The sequence below is a fragment of the Trachypithecus francoisi genome, unplaced genomic scaffold, assembly GCF_009764315.1.
Source record: "Trachypithecus francoisi isolate TF-2019V2 unplaced genomic scaffold, Tfra_2.0 Lachesis_group11, whole genome shotgun sequence".
NCBI lineage: Eukaryota > Metazoa > Chordata > Mammalia > Primates > Cercopithecidae > Trachypithecus > Trachypithecus francoisi.
This window is the reverse complement of record NW_022681456.1, coordinates 77716556-77730727: the sequence shown is the minus strand read 5'-3', so window position 1 is coordinate 77730727 and position 14172 is coordinate 77716556. Positions and strand designations below refer to the sequence as shown.

At 47.8% G+C, this 14172-nt stretch overlaps 1 protein-coding gene across 10 annotated transcripts in view; it reads right to left on the bottom strand.

Moving 5' to 3' along the window:
• BAZ2A (bromodomain adjacent to zinc finger domain 2A) overlaps positions 1–14172 on the bottom strand; it is a 41897-nt gene that overhangs the window by 23937 nt on the left and 3788 nt on the right. The window contains exons 2-3 of one of the 10 annotated variants that reach the window (XM_033221650.1): positions 12247–12336; positions 8601–8696 (exon numbers count right to left, since the gene is read on the bottom strand). The exons of 3 other annotated variants lie outside the window; for them this stretch is intronic. The gene's annotated coding sequence lies outside the window, so the exon portion shown is untranslated. Of the gene's footprint in view, positions 1–8600; positions 8697–11596; positions 11981–12246; positions 12337–14172 lie in introns of those variants that run through there. 6 more of the 10 variants (XM_033221653.1, XM_033221649.1, XM_033221651.1 and 3 more) reach the window with 6 other exon arrangements.

Sequence of the window (14172 nt, the reverse complement as noted above, 5' to 3'; positions counted from 1 at the left end):
CACAAAAATTAGCCGGGTGTGGTGGTGGGCACCTATAATCCCAGCGGCTCGGGAGGCTGAGGCAAGAGAATTGCTTGGACCCAGGAGACAGAGGTTGCAGTGAGTGGAGATCGTGCCATTTGCACTCCAGCCTGGGGAACAAGAGCGAGACTTCATCTTGAAAAAAAAAAGTAGCAGGATGTGGTGGGGCACACCTGTGGTCCTAGCTTACTGGAGAGGCTAAGGCAGAAGGATCACTTGAGCCCAGGAGGTCGAGGCTGCAGTGAACCATGATCATGATCATGCCACTGTACTCCAGCCTGGGTGACAGAGCATGACCCTGTCTCAAAAAGAAAGAGAATATATATATATGCCCACTGGCCAAAGTCTGCAAGAGTCACATTCATAAATATGCTACATTACTACAAATTAGACACCACTAGTATAAATGTGAAATAGCATAATTCTGAGCATGAAATATAAACTCTGCATAGTATGTGCAAATTGTCTGTATCTTAGTCAATTTTAACTGAAATTTTAAAAATAAAAATAGGCCAAGCATGGTGGCTCATGCCTGTAATCCCAGTGCTTCAGGAGGCCGAAGCAGGAGGATCGCTTGAGGTCAGGAGATCAAGACCAGCCTGGGAAACACAGCAAGGCTCTGTCTCCACAAAAAATAAAAAAGTTAGCTGAGCATGGTGGTTCCTGCCTATAGTCTCGGCTGCTCAAGGAGGATGAGGCAGGAAGATTACTTGAGCCCAAAAGTGCAAGTCTAGCCTATGTACCATAGCAAGACCCCATCTCTACAAAATAAAAGCAATTTGCATTTTGTTGATTTAAGGGAAAAAGTTTTTAGGACTTACTGATCTCCCATATAGGATATCTCATCTTTAGTCTAAATAGGGGTATCCAATCTTTTGGCTTCCCTGGGCCACACTGGAAGAAGAATTGTCTTGGGCCACACATAAAATACACTAATGATAGCTGATGAGCTTAAAAAAAAAAAAAAAAATCACAAAAAAATCTCCATGTTACGTTTTAAGAAAGTTTACAAATTGGTGCTGGGTCGGATTCAAAGTTGTCCTGGGTGGGTTGGACAAGCTTGCTCTAAATTAAGTAGCAGACCTAAACCTGCCATGCATCAATGAAAAAATGGAGTCTTTACAGTGAAAAGACCCCAGGTTAGCCAGGCATGGTGGTGAGCACCTGCAGTTCCAGCTACTTGGAAGGCTGAGGCAGGAGGATCACTTGAGCCTGGGAAGGGGAGATAGCAGTGAGCCAAGATCATGCCATTGCACTCCAGCCTGGGTGACAGAGCGAAACCCTGTCTTAAAAAACAAACAAAAACAAAAAAACAGAGTCCTCCAGGATTTCCCTATTTTTTTTTTTTTTTTTTGAGACAGAGTTTCCCTCTTGTTGCCCATGCTGGGGTGCAAGGGTGTGATCTCGGCTCACTGCAACCTCCGCCTCCCAGGTTCAAGCAATTCTCCTGCCTCAGCCTTCCCAGCAGCTGGGATTACAGGCACCCGTCAACACGCCCAGATAATTTTTTGTCTTTTTAGTAGAGACAGGGTTACACCATGTTGGCCAGGCTGGTCTCGAACTCCTGACCTCAAGTGATCCACCCACCGCGGCCTCCCAAAGTGCTGGGATTACAGCTGTGAGCCACTGCGCCCGGCCAGGATTTCCCTAGTATAGTTAGCAGTTACTCCTCAGCAGTACGGGGTCTGAAAAATAAGCATCATGAGATTAATAATCCTTCTGAAGTACAAGAATTAAAGGCAAGTTCATTCCGTAGTCTCTAGTTAGGTTCCTTCCAAAGCTTATACCACAGAGCAAGGAGGACATTCAATACTTCACTTCAGAAGTTCTGGAAATACTATGCCTACAGGGCCAATTTCATCTGATCCTCACCTCTCCTCTCCCCAGTTTTTTGCACACCTCCCTTGGTGTAGAAGACACATGCAATTTCCGTCCTATGTGCAGTGGACTATATCCTCCTCAATGATGGGTCACAGTTCATTTCTGCATTCTCTATTTGAATCCATGAAAAAAGTTGTGACCTCCTATCTGCTGCTCTGGAAAAGCACAAGATATCCTGGTTTTTGTAAGTATTAATAACAATATGTGGATGGCTCACAGAAATCAGAGAAGTAAAAGGAATGGGAAGTTATCTGGTATTTGAGATCGGTTTCTCTACCTGTCTCTACTGAACTGTCATCAGAACCACAACCACTTCATTTACAAGAAGCTTCCTAGACGCATAATATTGTCTTTGTGCTGTGCAATGTGGTCAGCACAATGTAGTGGGCTCTAGGTTCAAATCTCAACTCTACTATTTACTAGCTAGCTGTTTAACCTTGGACAAGTTACTTACACTTGCTGGACCTAAGTTTCATCATCTGTAACAATTTTTGTACCCACTTTCAGGACTGGTGAGGATTAAATGAGAAAATCTAAATTAGAGCCCCAGCACAGTGTCTGTCATCCAGCAAGCACTCCATAAAGATTAGCTTTTTTGGCCGGGCGCAGTGGCTCAAGCCTGTAATCCCAGCACTTTGGGAGGCCGAGACGGGCGGATCACGAGGTCAGGAGATCGAGACCATCCTGACTAACACGGTGAAACTCTCCGTCTCAACTAAAAAAATACAAAAAACTAGCCGGGCGAGGTGGCGGGCGCCTGTAGTCCCAGCTACTCGGGAGGCTGAGGCAGGAGAATGGCGTAAACCCGGGAGGCGGAGCTTGCAGTGAGCTGAGATCCGGCCACTGCACTCCAGCCTGGGCGACAGAGCGAGACTCCGTCTCAAAAAAAAAAAAATACAAAAAAAGGCCGGGCGCGGTGGCTCAAGCCTGTAATCCCAGCACTTTGGGAGGCCGAGACAGGCGGATCACGAGGTCAGGAGATCGAGACCATCCTGGCTAACATGGTGAAACCCCGTCTCTACAAAAAAATACAAAAAACGAGCCGGGTGAGGTGGCGGGCGCCTGTAGTCCCAGCTACTCGGGAGGCTGAGGCAAGAGAATGGCGTAAACCTGGGGGGCGGAGCTTGCAGTGAGCTGAGATCCGGCCACTGCACTCCAGCCTGGGCGACAGAGTGAGACTCCGTCTCAAAAAAACAAAAACAAAAACAAAAACAAAAAAATTAGCTGGGTGTGGTGGCGGGCACCTGTAAGCCCAGCTACTCAGGAGGCTGAGGCAAGAAAACTGCTTGAACCCAGGAGGTAGAGGTTGCAGTGAGCTGAGATCACACCATTGCACTCCAGTCTGGGTGACAGAGCAACACTCTATCTCCAAAAAAAAAAAAAAAAAGACAGTCAGGTCTAAACAGTCTACATATAATATAAATATAATTTAAAACTAGGGATAATCCAGCCAGACTTCTTTATATGCAGTTTGACTCCTTATTTTAGATGTTACTTAAATATGGGAATTAATTATGTCACAGTATGGGAATACAAAGGAAATGTGAATACCTCCTCTCAACAATAAACGTAAGTTTATTTCATTTTAACCTTCCTACCCAGGATGCTTTTCACAATAAACCCTGAAGGTAAACTCTGTCCTCCCATTCAGAGCCAGTAAGAACAGTAAAGCAAAGGAGGGTATCTCCCTTTGAACTAATAGGATTTTCGCCAAATGAGAAAAGAAATCAGCCAGTGCCCAACCCCTAGAGTAGCAGATGACTGTCATACCAGGAAGTACATTCAGGCAAGCACCCAGCCCAGTCCCAGCTGTACATAAATGGATCTTTTAAGAGCTCCTATGTTTCATTTGTAAGATAAGGGACATTGCCCTATAAGCTTGAAGCAATAAAGCCCTCCCCACAGGGCCAAATAGGTTGCTTTTCTCTCAGTCCCAATCAAAGAGCTGCTACTCTGTGGGCCTGTGACATGGTTTTAATAGAAAAAGGCTGACAACACCGGGAGCAGTGGCTCACGCCTGTAATCCCAGCACTTTGGGAGGCCGAGGCAAGCGGATCACAAGGTCAGGAGATCGAGACCATCCTGGCTAACATGGTGAAACCCCATCTCTACCAAAAATACAAAAAATTAGCCAGGTGTGGTGGCGGGCACCTGTAGTCCCAGCTACTCCGGGGGCTGAACCCAGGAGGTGGAGGTTGCAGTGAGCCCAGATCGCACAACTCCAGTCTGGGCGACAGAGTGAGCCTACATTTCAAAAAAAAAAGAAAAGAGAAGAGAAAAGAAAAGAAAAAGGCTGACAAAGCACAAAGTGTTGAAATAAATATTACATATTTCAACACTGTTACAGGTGTCCTCCTTGACCATTTCTAACCCTCCGGCCTCTGAGGCTACCCCCCAGGACAAGACACATTAACACCCTACAGCTGGATATTGCGGTGGTCCCTGCAGCTCTTTGGTTCATTCTTCTCATGTAGTACACCAAAATCTCACAAATGGGAGGTTTCTAAGAAGGAGTTGGGGGGGATAAGAGAGATTTCAAATGTTTATCCTGACTAAACAGCAAAGGCAAATTCTATAGTAAAAATCACACCACTACATTTTAGCTTTGTAATTGTGAACATTATGAAGGATATTTCTTTTTTTTTTTTTTTTTGAGACGGAGTCTCGCTCTGTCGCCCAGGCTGGAGTGCAGTGGCGCGATCTCGGCTCACTGCAAGTTCCGCCTCCCGGGTTCACGCCATTCTCCTGCCTCAGCCTCCCCAGTAGCTGGGACTACAGGCGCCCGCTACCACGCCTGGCTAGTTTTTTGTATTTTTTTTTGTAGAGACGGGGTTTCACCGTGTTAGCCAGGATGGTCTTGATTTCCTGACCTCGTGATCCGCCCGTCTTGGCCTCCCAAAGTGCTGGGATTACAGGCTTGAGTCACCGCGCCCGGCTGAAGGATATTTCTTAACTCTACACATCTCTGGCTTACCCACCACACTCTAATACAGAGGTTCTCATCCGGGGCAATTCTGCCCTGTAGGGGACATTTAGTAATCTCTGAAGGTATGTGCTACTGGCATCTAGTAAGCAGAAGCCGGAGATGCTGCTAGGCATCCTTCAACACACAGGACAGCCTCACCACAACAAAGATATTATCTGGCCCACGTATCAATAGTGCCAAGGCTGAGAAACTCCGTTCTAATGCAAAAGCTGTCCCATTCCTGACCGGGCGCGGTGGCTCAAGCCTGTAATCCCAGCACTTTGGGAGGCCGAGACGGGCGGATCACGAGGTCAGGAGATCGAGACCATCCTGGCTAACACGGTGAAACCCCGTCTCTACTAAAATACAAAAAAAAAAAACTAGCCGGGCGAGGTGGCAGCGCCTGTAGTCCCAGCTACTCGGGAGGCTGAGGCAGGAGAATGGCGTAAACCCGGGAGGCGGAGCTTGCAGTGAGTGGAGATCCGGCCACTGCACTCCAGCCTGGGCGACAGAGCGAGACTCCGTCTCAAAACAAAACAAAACAAAACAAAAAAAAGCTGTCCCATTCCTGCCCCACACCTTGGGAAAGTTCCAAGTTTTCACTGGTCCCAGTTCCTGACACTGCAAATGAGGATGCTTTCACTTTTGTATCTAAAAACCTCAAGTCCCGGGCTAAGCCATCTTCCTCCACCAATGAGAGTTCCAAGTAGGCCAGGAGAGGTGGCTCATGCCTATAACCTCAGCAGGATCACTTGAGGCCAGGAATTCAAGACCAGCCTGGGCAACATAGTGAGACCCCATCTCTACATTTAAAAAAAAAAAAAAATTCCAAGTACCAAGCCACAAAATAAATATGCCCTCTTCTCCAATCACGATAACCCATTCTGACTGCCCTGGTAACAAGCTTGCCTTCAACTCTGACTCACACAAACTACATAATATACTGACCAAGGCTCAAAATATCCATCCTCTCCTTAACTACCTTCCCTAGTCAGGACTCCAAGTGAGGCAGAACAATGATAATGAAAGAAGGAAGACTATACTAAGAGGGGGCTACTCAAAGAAAACTGTAATGTCCAGGCTGTTCAGAAGATTTGAAAGATGACTGTTCTCTGTCCTTATTTCTTCTACATTATGTTGGTTCCACAGCATCACTTGGATATAAGTTCCACCATTATATCTCCAGCACCTAATTTAGTGTTAAGTATACAAAAGAACCAAAGGAAATATTTGTTGAGTCCATGGACTGAACAAATGAATGAGTAAATCTACCTTTCTGTCACTACCAGCTTACTCATCCAATGAAGGTTATGGGCTTTGCTCTTACTATTTTCAGAGAACAAAAAAAAATTCAGCTTCATTCTTCACAGAGATAAAAATTTCAAGAGGGAAGAAAGGCCCCAAATCTTGACGTACTTAGATAGCCACTCCTTGAAGAAAATAAGGCCTAAAAATAGGGAAGTACTGATAATGTAAAAAGACAATAAATTAGCTAGGCGTGGTGGCATATGCCTGTAGTGCCAAGTTCTCCGGAGGCTGAGGTGGGAGGATTATTTGAGCGCAGGAGCTGGAGGCTGCAGTGGGCTATGATCGCACCACTGTTCTCAACCAAATGAACAAAACAGAAAAATAAATAAATGTAAGCTCTGAATTAATAAAATGTTCTGCTTGGTTTAACAGAACACTCAAGGCATATAATAGGTTTTTATATATTTGTTAACTAAACAAACTACAGGTTAGGTTTTCTGCCACACTTCCGGTCACTTTACTCTCAGAAGACCGGGAATGCCTCTGAAATTGCAAGACACTAAAGGCCACAGTCCAGAGGTTATATTAAGGTTATTTCCCTCTTTCAGCTCTGATTGTTTCTTAGAATTTCTTTGTTTCTTTCTTTCTTTTTTTTTTTTTTTGGACAGTGTGGCTCTGTCGCCTAGGCTGGGGTGCGGTGGCATGATCTCGGCTCACTGCAACCTCCGTCTCCCCGGTTCAAGCAATTCTCCTGCCTCAGCCTCCCGAGTAGCTGGGATTACAGGTGCCTGCCACCACATCCAGCTAATTTTCATATTTTTAGTAGAGACGGAGTTTCATCATGTTGGTCAGGCTGGTCTTGAACTCCTGACTTCAGGTGATCTGCCCGCCTCAGCCTCCCAAAGTGCTAGGATTGCAGGCTGAGCCACCGTGCCTGGCCAGAATTTCAACTCTAACAGCTCAGGACTCTACCTTTTCCACCCTGAAAAATGAGCTAAGGAGGCAGGTTAAGGACCCCATTCATGAGGCAGGTTACAGAGTCCAACCTCAAAAGACTAAAAGAAGGAAGACGACCTATCTCTTAAAAACTTCTTCCTTTCTTTGGTAAATTTTTGGCAAGATTACAGTATTTTAGTCTGCAAAATGCCCCCATAATAATTGTTCTCTTTAATGAGGAAACAAGACAAAACACTAAGCCAATGCTACTTTTACTGCTAGTGACAATTTCCAGATGTCTTCAAACATGGGATTTTTTGTTTTGCACAATTTTTTTAATTTCAAAATTAGGCAGACTGACAAGCTGGTAAAAAATAGTCCTTCTGACCCACATGAGATAATACTGAGAAACTATTCATTTGGGCTATACATAGGCATATGAGGACACCAACATTCTAAGAAACAAACCAAGAAGATTATTTGCCCCGGGAATTACCTCAAATTTTATACTTGGCATTATTGCTGCTCTTGATATATCTCACACAAGGTCAAACATCACTATCAATTACTAACTTCTATACTGTTTTAACAATAAAAATAGCAGTTTGGTGCTTGACCTCTTCAGTGGTGACAAGAAAGGTCAACAGCAGGAAGACTCTGTCAGTAACCTTAACAAGCTTTGCTACTCTCCTAGTAATACTTGATTCCAGAGCCACAAGACTACAAGATGAACTTTTCATTCTAGACTGGCTCTGGGGTCAGCCCATATAGCTCTCTTTACATCTCAGATTTTTTCTTTCATCAAGAAGCTTAAAATATTAAGAAACGTATTTCTCTCGACAAAAAAACGCACCCATTTTATAAGAAGGCCATGAAAGGTTTGCTTCTTTCAGCTCCCAGTTCAATCATGTATCAAATGAAATCACTATTTTCTTTTTTTTTTTTTTTTTTTTTTGAGACGGAGTCTCGCTCTGCCGCCCAGGCTGGAGTGCTGTGGCCGGATCTCAGCTCACTGCAAGCTCCGCCTCCTGGGTTTAAGCCATTCTCCTGCCTCAGCCTCCCGAGTTGCTGGGACTACAGGCGCCCGTCACTGCGCCCGGCTTGTTTTTTTGTATTTTTTAGTAGAGACGGGGTTTCACCATGTTAACCAGGATGGTCTCGATCTCCTGACCTCGTGATCCGCCCGTCTCGGCCTCCCAAAGTGCTGGGATTACAGGCTTGAGCCACCGCGCCCGGCCAAAATCACTATTTTCTTAAAATCAGCTTTTCTTTTAAAAGTCCAAAGACTCAAGAGTAGTTCTTTCTCTTTTCTTTACTCTTTTAACCCCCAAACAGGGAAAATCAACTTGCTGTTCTGCCAAGTGCCAATTCAGGTAAGTAACCAAAGGCTGAAGAAAGGGGAACTTAAAATCAACCCCATCGGACAGCAACTTAAAGGAACTAATCAGGGGCAAGAAAAAGGATGCTGACAGATGGACTTGTTTTTACTGTTTCCAGAATATCAAAAACCCCAACAGCCCCAGTGAGAAGAGCAATGATGCTATCTTACTAGTGATGATGCCACTTTCACACAATCATAAGTGTCTATCTGCTCCCATACTGGATCTTTAATCTAGGGATCTTCATCTAGGTGGGAGGTTTTTGCCTGGAAAATAAATAGTGAAAGGATGATTTAAATGACAGGCTTAGATAGTTTTCAGAATAGTCCAAATAATCTTAAAACTTTTATCTTTCAAGGCTGGGCGTGGTGGCTCACGCCTGTAACCCCAGCATTTTGGGAGGCTGAGTTCGAGTTCGAGACCAGCCTGACCAACATGGCGAAACCCCGTCTCTACTAAAAATACAAAAATTAGCCAGGCACGGTGGTGCGTGCCTGTAATTCCAGCTACTGGAGGCTGAGGCAGGAGGATCACTTGAACCTGGGAGAAGAAGGTTGCAGTGAGTCGAGATGGTGCCACTGTACTCCAGCCTGGGCAACAGTGCAAGACTCCATCTCAAAAAAAAAACAACTTTATCTTTCAAAATCTAAAATCCTGTGGTCATAGGCTGGGCATGGTGGCTCATGCCTGTAATCTCAGTACTTTGGGAGGCTAAAGTGGACAGGTCACTTGAGCCTAGGAGTTCAAGACCAGCCTGTGCAAAGTGGCAAAACCCCACCTCTACAAAAATTACAAAAAATTAGCCAGGTGTAGTGGTGCGTGTCTGTGGTCCCAGCTACTCAGGAGGCTGAGGTGGGAGGATCACTTGAGCTGAAGAGGTTGGGGCTGCAATGAGCCATGATGGCACCACTGCACTCCAGCCTGGGCGTCGGAGTGAGACCCTATCTCAAAAAAAAAAGAGAGAAAAGAAAAGAAAAGAGAACAGGCGTGGTGGCTCACACTTGTAATCCCTGCAGTTTGGGACGCCGAGGTGGGTAGATCACCTGAGGTCAGGAATTCAAGACCAGCCTGGCCAACATGATGAAACCCCATCTCTACTAAAAATAAAGAAATTAGCCAGATGTGGTGGCAGGGTCCTGTAATGCCAGCTACTCAGGAGGCTGAGGCAGGCGACTCGCTTGAACCCCGGAGGCAGAGGTTGTAGTAAGCCGAGATCATACCACTGCACTCCAGCCTGGGCGACAAGAGCAAAATTCCGTCTCAAAAAAAAAAAAAGAAAAGAAAGAAAAATAAAATTCTGTGGCCAACTGTTGCCCCTAACCAAATCCAGTGTGCAACAAAATGCCTGGGGACATAGCACACAGTCCATCACTATATGTTATAGGAGAAATATCCTGGGATTATCAACTGAAAAGAAAGAAAAAAAAAATCTGGGCACATGACCTTGCAGGGAACAGAGGAAACGCTTACCAATCTCCAAGAAGAATAAGAGGGGAGATGTTCTTTTATGGATTAAAGAGTAAGTCATATGATAACAAACTGTACTATTCTAATTAGCTGGTTCTGCAGAAGGTAGTATCTCCAGCACCCTCAGTCAAATAACAGGCTTCCCACAGGGGCTGCCCTTAGGCTAGAATCACCACTGAGGACCGAGTTCACCAATCTCAGTCTGTGAATCAGTCCCTACGCCCAACATACAAATCCATCTAATAGTTAAATCTTCCTCACCGCTTCCTCTTCCTCCACTTCTCAGAATCTATCCTTCTTCACAAGCTCCCTAGCTCAGGTGCTCTGCAATATAGAAACTGTCATAATAACTATACTAAGTAGGACCCCAAGAAGCTACTCGTGCCACAAAAGATCCCTAGTCTCCCTGACAGCTCACTATGCTAAGGGAATTTGCATCACTTATATAGAGTGTACCCCGCTGGTAGGTAACTGAGTTTGCTTCTCTATGACCTCTAGCTCAAGGGAAAACAAAACCAGACAGGAAGACAGAGATGTTAGGGAGGAGGGATTGGGATACGTGAGTCAACTGAAGTTGACTACTTCCAATTGACAAGTTTACAAAAAAAAAAAAAAGTCCAACGAAAGGTCTCTCGGACCACATGGTTGGCAAGATCCAAGCTTGCCCAGAAGGCTTCAGAAAATGAAACCAAATCTGATTAAAATGGACATTTCAAAACAAGACACGCAGCAGCAAACGCACAGCTGCCATTTCCCGGCCACTTCCTGCGGGAGGCTGGGGGAGGGGCTGTTTGTGTACAGATGGAGGTGCAAGCTATGCCCCTCCGTCTTCCCCCAAAGCAGACAAATCTCTCACTTCAATAAACCATACAAAGGATAACTGCTATTGGCATTGCCTTCTCCTGAAAACTGGGAACACCGAGAAAGAAAGGGATGATGCGATATCACCTTTCTGCCACGGAAGCGGGGATCCCCTCAGTGGGGAATCTCCTTGGAAAAAGGAATTCCTATTTATTCTTCCCTTCTGTCCCTCAGCCCAGCTCAAATTCAAAAGCCTCAGCGGAAGCCTTATCAACCTCCATCCCCGGAATGGGGGATTCTCCCGGGACGCGAGGGCCCCGAGCCAAGAGCAGCACCACCCTCAGCAAGGAAGGCCCTCTGCTGATCTCCACGCTCAAGAGAATGGGTGCGCTCCCCGAGGGAGACACTTTCAGACCCCTGGACACCCCTTCCGCCTTCCACTCAGCGCAGCCAAAACGCCCAGCTCCCTGCAAACAGTGCGTTTAACCCGCCAAGGGAACCCCTTCACCCACTACTCGCGCTCAGGCAATCCCCACCCCCACCCGAGGAGGTGGAGCCCCTCCCGGGGATTCCACCCCAAGTCCCCCATAGGAGTCATCTCCACCAGGCAGGTGGCTTCTCCGCCTCCTCACAGTCGTCGCCAGGAGCCCCTACAGCTCCTCCTGCCCCCGCGGCCCCATCCGGGGTCCTCAGCAGCCCCACCAGCCCTGTTCTCCTCCCAGACCCCAGGGCAAGGAGACCCTCGCCTCAGGTTGGATCCTCGCAGGAAATAAGCTCCAGTCGGCTTCCTGCCCCGGCGAGGCTCAAGCCGGCTGTGAAGCCTCTGTTCCCGCGGGGAAGTCTCGGATGAAAGTGGGGCTCCCTCCCCCTTAGGCCCCTGGCCACAGACCCCACAAACCTGAGGCAGCGGCGTCCAGCCAGGCTCGGGGCTCGTCTCTCCCCGGGTAACAGGCGGTTCACATGGCCGCGCTCCGGGCGCCAGAAGAGGTGGAGACGCCCGCTGGGGGAGGGGGTCTGGGGTCCGGGGTCCGGGAGGGGGGAGGGGGACGCGGCTCAACCGCGGGGCCCGAAAGGAGCCAACATGGCCGGCGGGGGAGGAGTGAGTCGCAGCCGGAGGGGGCGGAGAAGCCTCGGCCGGGAGAGAGAGTCTCCCCACGCGGCCTCCACCACAGGGTCCTAAAGCCTGCCAGCCTCTCTTCCCGACCCGGACCTGGGTCCTAGCGCCGCTGTGTCTCCTGCAACCCTGGCCACCTTGCCCACCTGGCAGCTCCCTCTGCACCCGCATCTCATGGCGGCAGTAGTCCTGCTTCACACAGGGCAAACTGAAAGGCGTGCCACAGTCCCAAGGTTAACCTAAAAGACTAGACCAAATGTCTAGGCCCAAAGGCATGTGCCACTTCTCTAACAGGCTGGTAGGGGGTGAGAATCAGGGGAATTTCGGGGGCAGTTGTTTCCCAGGTAGGGTAATGGAAACGTGGAAATAGAAAGGTTACTCACTGAGGGCGCTAAAGGGATGGGGAGAGGCAAGAGAGTCTGCCACCCACTCACCTCTGTCCCTTCAGTGCGGCCTGGTCCTGCCTGGATCACCACTTTGCTGGCGACATCTGCAGGGTCCTGGTCACTGGAAAGGAAAGATTCCTGTGCGTAGGGGAAAGAAGGTTCGGCTCTGGAACCAGACAGCAAAGACCTGAGTGTAGCCTAAATGCAGTCAGAGAAGTAAAGGATAAGCTGAAAACTAATCAGCAAAAAGATGTCACAAATGTCCACCCATTCTATAATTCTGTAAATTTTTTTCTGACAGGGCTACATAACTGTGTGAAAACTCAGAACAGAAAAGTAAAATCTAGCAGAGGACTAGAGTTTGGCTGTCACCTAAAATGTCTATTGCAGAGCCCCAGGATGAAGAATAGTGTCATATGATATTAGAGCTTAGAGAATTTCTAGTTCATCCTTCTCTCCTTCATCAGATGAAGAAATTAAGACCCAAAGAGGTTCAATGACTTCTTCAAGGTCAAACAGTGGATAAAATATGACAAGAAAGGAAACCTGGTTTCCTTTCCTTGCAACTCAACACTCTGCAGGCTTCAAGATAATTCCCATTCAATTCAGTGCAACGCAGTTCTAGAAACAATTGCCTAAACTGTGCAAAGCTCAGGCTGCTGAATATTCTGGAAAAGCGACAGAGTGGGGATGATGAAACTCTGGCAAGTTGGGGGGGGTGTCAACAAATACATTTTCCTCTGGGGGTCTGAGGAGGAAAGAGATCTGAAAAATGGGCAGAGTTGGGGGGTGAGATCCATCAGTCTAGATTGGATTTCCTTACTCCACAGAGGGGTGGGCTCTTCCTGAGTTTTGGGGAAAGACTCCACCCCATCCCTCACCCCCCACTACAAATGGCTCAGAGAGGATAAGAAGGAAGCTAGCTTTAGCAAAGGCTCATAGAGTGTGTGGGCCACAGAGAAGGCTAAGGGGGTTTCTCTTCCTCTCTCGAGATAAGTAGATTACCAGTGGAGGGAATAGGCAGGTGGAAACCAAAACCCTTCTCTCCTCCCTGTCGAAACAACAGATTTACAGGTCACCTTGGGGAAAAAAAAAATACTCCTCCAACAGCCTGCCGACCTCAAATCCCTGAGTAGGTGGAGGTCACACTCAGGGGAGAGGTTTCCTTCCTTCTAGAGAAAGGAGGGCTCTGGCAAACTTCTGCTAAGAAATGCCTCTCTATCCCCAAATAAAAAAGGCTGGGGAAGAAAGGCATAAAACTGATGCCTCAAGGGCGGCGGGATGGAGGTGAGGGTAAGGAAGCTGGTATCCCTTCTTCTTCCCTTCCCTTTTCCAGGGCAGATGAGGGAGGATCTTCCTACCTCCCGCTCCCAGTCTTAAAGGGGGCCGGCCAGTCGGGGACTGGGCAGGCAGGGGAGGAGCCTGTGCCCATCAGACGGGTGTAGCCACGCCCCTCCCCACACCCACACACACCCACCGCTGGCTCCACTCTGCTCCGGAAGAGCCGGTTACTCCTGTGCCCCACTGACTGCCCCCACCCCTTCCGAGCCCCAGGCCTAGTCTCCAGGGCAACCTTTAGGACTATTCCAGCCAGGAGCGGCTGGGAGAGGGGTGTTATAGATAGGAGAGGACCACCTGGGATTAGAAAAGAAAACGAGGTAGGATCCATTCTTCCCATCTGGTGCAGAAAGACTGCAATCATCTTCATCCCTGAATGAGACCCCGCCTCATCTCATCTAATCAGGATCTTCCCTGCTCTGAGGAAGGATGAGGTTGGGGTGACAGTGTGCCCAACAGCTGGATGTTTACTTCCTGCTCTAAGGCACCCCATTCTGCAGCTGTGCTTCTCCCCCCATCCAGAGGACAGAGGGCAGACTAACCCCAAATGTCCTGAAACATTCCTCAGTCCCATCAGATGTGGCTGATCACCCACCTACCTCTCTTTTCCCCACCCATTTCCTTTCAGGAAGCTAC